This window comes from Gekko japonicus, unplaced genomic scaffold, assembly GCF_001447785.1.
Source record: "Gekko japonicus isolate JY-2015 unplaced genomic scaffold, Gekko_japonicus_V1.1 scaffold870, whole genome shotgun sequence".
Classification (NCBI taxonomy): domain Eukaryota; kingdom Metazoa; phylum Chordata; class Lepidosauria; order Squamata; family Gekkonidae; genus Gekko; species Gekko japonicus.
This window is the reverse complement of record NW_015163627.1, coordinates 346,012-352,680: the sequence shown is the minus strand read 5'-3', so window position 1 is coordinate 352,680 and position 6,669 is coordinate 346,012.

Genomic DNA, 6,669 nt, shown 5'->3' with positions numbered 1-6,669 from the left:
CTATGGGGCTTTGCCATCTCACTGTCAGTTCCTCCACCCTCTTTGCTTTTGTCCTTCTTTTGAAACTTGTTCACTCACTATTTTTTCCCCACTGGGTGTCATCCTGTAGGGAGAGTCCTTTTGCTTAAGTCCTTGCGCGTTCTGGTCCGGTAACGTCTCTGGTCACCATTGCTGGCCTTGGGGCAGCGGGACCTTAAGGAGCTAAAAAGAGTCTCAATCCTTAAGCCGCAGCTTCGGGAGGGGCTCCTCCAGCGCTCCAGGCAAGAAGCTCCCTACAAGAGCTTCAGGGGGGGCTCGAAGGCTTCTGAACCCCCTCCCTGCCGCCTCGATCCGAATTGCACCCATCGGAGCTTGATGGAGTGCGTTCGTTCACGAGTCGCCGAAAACCGGAAGTCTCTTATTTATAGAATTTGTCAGTTTTGCCATGACAGCATATTCGTGCATTTTATCTTTCCAATTCTCAATGGTGGCTGCATCTTTTGATGCACAGAAAGATTCCCGGCCCCACTGGGGGCTGCGCAAAAGAAATACTATCACTACCAATGATAGTATTTCTTTTGCCAGATTTCCAAAATGATGCACGTCTGCCACAATCATGAAATTCTATGTTCTTTACCTAATAAAATCTTGACTTGTTTTACTGCAAACAGAAGCGTTCTGATTTGGTGTATACAATCTATGTGCAAAAACAGGTTGCCGTGCATGTGATTACTGTAGCTGGTGTATGGAACATTGCTGCGTATGTGACTACTGGCATCTGTCGCTATGGAACATACTGAATAATGCACTTTCAGTCTACTCTTAATGTGCTTTAGTGATCGTTTGCAAGCGGATTTTGCTTTGCCACACAGTAAAACCCAATTGCAAAGCGTATTGAAAGTGCATTGTTCAGCATGTGAAAAAGCAAACCATGTCTTACCCCAAGGACATCCTCTATGGCCAGTGGTTCTCTTGCTTAAGCTCTGGACATGGTGTTTCTGCAAGCACAGCATCCAGTATGTGGGTCTCTCTGCTTCTTTCAGTGGTCTTTGGATTTGGGGCAAAATATCCATTGAACAACAACCGGGAAAATGTATGAAAAACACAACCTACAAACAGTATTCAGACCCACCAGAAAAATACGATACGTGCCCTATTTTTATTGTATGTCTGGATCTTTCAAAAACAGAAACATGTTAAGCTCCAGGAAGGTCCTAACACATGACTGGTGAGGCTGTGTTCAGTCTAAAAGACCATGAGTTGTGTAGGCCTGATACAGACTTGCATTCATGGCAGTCATTATCTATACTCAAGAAGTTTTTAAGCTTTTGCATCAAGACCTTAATAAACAGGACACAGTATTTTGTTCCAAGACACTGAAAGGCTGGACAACACTTCCAATTACCATGTCAGATTACACAGAGAAACCATTGAAATTCATAAACATAAACACAATTTCAACAGGAAAGAAGAGAGTTTAAAAATAAATAGGGCATGGTTTCTTGTCCTGAAAAACACAAAAGGCTCTGCATCTGACAATAGCACTACAGATAAGATTAGAATGTCAACAGCCAATCCACATACAAAAGAACCTCCTTAGGAAACAGGAAACCTCCTCAGGAAAAGTCTATATACAAAAGAACCTCCTCAGGAAAGCTCCTCCATTAGCATGTTCATAGCCTGGGTAACTCCTACAAGATAATGACTCAGCCCTACCCCACCTTCTGGAGTAGATATAAATTACCTGCCTACCATTTTTCTTCTCACCTTGACAGAGAGAGTACGCCATCTTTCTGTGTTATACCTCTGAGGATGCCAGTCACAGCTACTGGCGAAACGTCAGGTTCTACAATGCCAAGATCACGGCCACACAACCCGGAAAATCTACAGCAACTAATATGTCTCAGAGCGGCTTACAATCCCTTTCCCTTCCCCTCCGCACAACAGACACCATGTGAGGTAGTTGGGGCTGAGAGAGCTCTAAGAGAACTGCCCTTGAGAGAACAGCTCTGAAAGAAGTTATCACTGACCCAAGGTCACACCAGCAGCTGCATGTGGAGGAGTGGGGAATCAAATCCGGTTCTCCCAAATTGGAGTCTGCGCTCTTAACCACTACACCAAACTGGTTCTCACCAAACTGGCTCTTAACCACTACACCAAACAAGCTATTCCGTGGGGTCCCCACATTTTGGGGCCGCACTGGGAAAGTGGAGGTAGGGGAGTTGTGCTTAATGGTTGGAAATCCCTTCTGTCTTTGGAAATGTTTGGTGAGATCCAAGCCTTTGTGTTTTTATTTCAATTATCTTGGAATACACATCTTTTAATGACCACATCGGGAAGAAAGAATCTTCATTCTGGCCTCCACTGCTTCCTTCATCCCTAGGAGACTTTTATCTTCGCTGTGAGTCTCATCCAGTTTGGACCTGAGCCGCCAGATGCTAAATATGACCCAAAGAGAGCTCTGCACTCAGAAAGTAAGTATTAGATACAAATGCAAGCACCTGTGAACATGTTTTCTCTGAAGTGTTAAAGTGGCTTCAAAAGGGAATTAGATAAGCATATGGAGCAGAGGTCCATCAGTGGCTATTAGCCACAAGGTATAGATAGGGGCTCTGGGGCAAGTGATGCTCTGTCTTCTTGGTGCTTGGGGGGGGTCAACAGTGGGAGGGCTTCTAATGTCCTGGCCCCACTGGTGGACCTCCTGATGGCACCTGGTATTTCTGGCCACTGTGTGATACAGAGTGTTGGACTGGATGGGCCTTAGGCCTGATCCAACATTGGCGTCTTATGTTCTTATGGTAGGGCCTCCCCCAAGAGACCCTGTGCTGAGGTATCCCGTTTGGCCGGAGAAAACCGATTAGGAAGTGTCACAAGGAGAAGCATAAAACACTTCTTACTCATGAGGAGCAGGGTGTGGGAAGGGGATAAAAGATCAGTGTTGCCATGGCAATCGTCGCTTGAAGATAATGTATTTTTAAATCTATCTCTGTTGTAAGCATTCCGGGCACATTAGCCCTCAACTTATGAAACGCTGCAGTTAAAATTCTGTTGCTTTTTCACAGCTCTCAAAAAGAGTATCCTCTTCTGTATGGAAGGAAGGGTGTAACACTGGCCTTCATTAATGCTTACTGGGAAGGAAAGCTTGGACTTTTCTTTTTAAGAGGTGTTGTATTCCTATTTCTCTTGTTCCAGAATTAGAGTTGACAGGTCCTTACCCTGTCCCTGCGGGGGGGAGGGGGGGCTCCTTTCTTCTTCCTGGAGATTTCGGTGAAAGCACCTGCACCAAGATAACATCACGTGGAGGTGACATCATCACGCAAGGCATGTTGGGGGGGGACGCTGTAGCATTTGAGGGGGGGGGACTCTATGGTTACTGTAGAGTTTTTTTCTCAGATGCTAGAGCGTCCTCCCCACGAAGTATCATGTGCAATGACGTTACCTCTGGGTGATGTCCGCGCCGACGGGGCTGCTTGGGGGCCGGGCTCTCCCCACTGGCCGGCCAGTTGAGTGGCGGATTGGGCCTCCTGAAAGCAGGTAAACCTCCGCCCCCATCAGGGGAATAGCAACCCTAGTTGCCCCGTCTCCCCTGGCCACTGGTGGGGGATGGAGGAGTAAGGTTGCCAGATCTGGATTGGAAAACTCCTGGAGATTTGGGGATGGAGCTTGGGGAGGAACAGGGACCACAGAGTCCACCCTCCAGAGCATCAATTTCCTCCAGGGGAACTGATCTCTGTAGTCTGAAGATGAGCTGTAATTCCAAGGGATCCCCAGGTCTGGTATCCTTGGTTAATAAGGGTGCAGAGATGGAGGTAAATCTCAGAGTCACCCTTCTGAAGCAGAAACAGTCATGGAATTAATGATCCAGCTAAAGCTGTAGATCTTTGGAAACGTTAAAAATAACTAGCCACATTGGCGGGTGTGTCATTTTGGTCTGAAAACTAGCATTTTAGGAGCAGATGGGAAAAGCCAAGTACGACAAAGCGGTGAGAGGAACACTTTGAGCATGACTACGTTTATGAAATATGAGACTGCCAGGCTCCATTTTGTGTGTACCCACGGCCCTTCCACTAAACACTGGTGGGCATCTGTAATAACAGTGGTCATACGAGGAGAAAAGTAGCCTGACAATTTGTTTTTAAAAATATCTGTCAATGTCCCTTCACATGTGTATGATGCCAGCTGCTACAAACAATGATTCAGCTTAAGAATATAATGTTGCTGGGAACATTGCATATTTGCCTCTAAATTCACTACACAAAATGCTTTGAAAGTGACATTCCAATCAATAAATGCAAAAGGAAAGAGAAAGAGAGGGTGGGCTGCTAGCTATAAGATAGGATCGGATTCCTTATGTGTTTAGTAAAACATTTCCCAAACTTTGCCTACCACTTACATCCCATTAAAAAGTTTTAGCAAATCAAATAGCCAGACCAATACCTCTTGAAAGTTTCCAAAGACAGCAATCCCCCTGTTATGTATTACCTTATGTAGATAGCTTGAATGAAAAATGAGCCAGAGCTTCAGTCACAAACTCCATAGACTCTCAGTATCCTAAAATCAACAACCTGATTGGCTGCTGTTGTGGAACAGACCGATCAAGAAAGACTATGACTTTCGGCGGGAACAAACCCCATTGGTCTTAAGCGATCACTCATGATTGGACCTTAGTATTCTAGGGGTGTGGCTTAGCTAGTTCCAGATTGTATATAAATTGGTATTGTTCTGTGTGTTGTGTTGTGTTCTGAGCTGAATAAAGAAGTCACTTTTGAGAAAAGCTGCCTCAAGCCCAGTATATAATACCCCCTCACCTCCTCACACAACTTGTTCGGAAAAGTGGAAGCAACCACTGAGAACACACAAATACTTGTTGATGACATGTGGGCACTCTTATTGATGGGACACCAACAAGGTGGCAAGCTGAGGTACAAGAACATATGGGAAGAGCCATCATGGTGTCAGGTTAGAACACTGGACTAAGATCACGGAGACCCATGTTCAAATCCCCATGTTGCCATGGAAGCTTGTCATTGGGTGACCTTGGACCAGTCACACATTCAGTCTAACTTAACCTTGAGTACAGAAGAATTATGTAAACTGCTTTGGGTTCCCACTGGGGAGAGAAGTGCAGTATAAATGAAATAAACAAATGAATAAAATATTGAATGGTCTGCTCTCTTGGAAGCACTTCCAAGTTATATCATTTGTTCCCTTTCTGGCCTTAGATTATATAGAATAATTAGTAATGGCTTTGGGGTTAGAGATTAGAGAGCTCTACATACAAAGTTAAGAGTCTCCCGCTCCAAACCTATTACAAGCCAAATTCAAAATCTATTGAAGTTCAGGTCCACTTCAGAAAAAAATATCATTTGTTGCCATTGATCCTTTCATTTGCAGCTGCTTTGTTCTCTTCCCTTCACAATGACCATATAACAGCTAATGTCAGTATCCCAGAAATCATGGGACATTAAGTTGTTCTGTGCACCTGAGCATTTAGTAGGGACTCTGAAGTGCTCACCCTGACCTGGATAGCCCAAACTGACCCAATCTGATCAGATCTCAGGAGCCAAGCAGGGTCAGCTCTGGTTAGTATTTGGATGGGAGACCACCAAGGAAGTGCAGGGTCATGACGCAGAGACAGGCAATGGCAAATTACCTTTCAATATCTCTTGCCTTTAAAACTCTTTGTGGTCGCCATAGGTTGCTGTGATTTGACAACACTTTCCACCACCTCTAGCACTGAAATGCTCAGAGGAAACATGAAGAAGACCAACATGAAAGTCTGTAGGACTGTACCTTGAACTTCCTGGTCCTCCCTGTAACAAAGTGGGGTCCAGCCATCCTCCACGTAACCTTCCTCCAGCCTAAAGAGGCTCCAGCTTAAGTGGTTCTTCCTCCAACGGAAGAGCCGCAATTTGGAGGAAGTCTCCTTAAACTGGAGAAAGGCTTCAAGCTTGAGTCAAAAGGAAATATGGGGTATGAATGTTTTCATAGATAAACTTTTCTCAGTGGAGTGGTGGGATGGGGAGAGGATCCACCCCATTATCTCATCTGGCATCTGTTCACAGCTCGTGATATTTTTGCTAATACACAGAAGCATAAAGTTGCTGCCAAAACAACAACTGTTTCAGACTATACACAATTATGAGAAGATTGCGGAACATTATCACAGCACAAGAAAATGAGTGGACCTTCTGAAGTACTGATTCCTTTAAAGGATGCACACGAGCAAGTCTTACAGCCTATTGAGTGGAGAAGTTCTATTTTAAAACATGGGTGCCACTCGCTGGCATCAGTACTGGAGGATGGATCCAAACACTCAGTCATTTAAATTAGCTGGCCATGGGACTGGAACATTGAATTAAAGCTGAAGTATCTGCTACTGAATACTTTGTGTGCAACAAAAAAAGAGATGGAGAAGTTCATGGAAGCTGAAGACAGAAAATGCTTTTTTTCCTAGCAAGTTTAAAGTAGAGGTGTTTCTCTAACGTTCCTCATTTGAAGCTCTCCCTAGATTTCGTATTCTTGATTCCTGTGCATAACCAAGTTCTAGAAATTGCTTTTAATTCCTATTGTTTTTACAGAGCACCATTCATACATAGGTCCCTGCCACACGGCAGGGAAAACACCGGTCAAAGTGCGGCTAATTAGAGCCGCACCAAAATAGAGACGCTGCAGGCGGGGGTCCCAGGG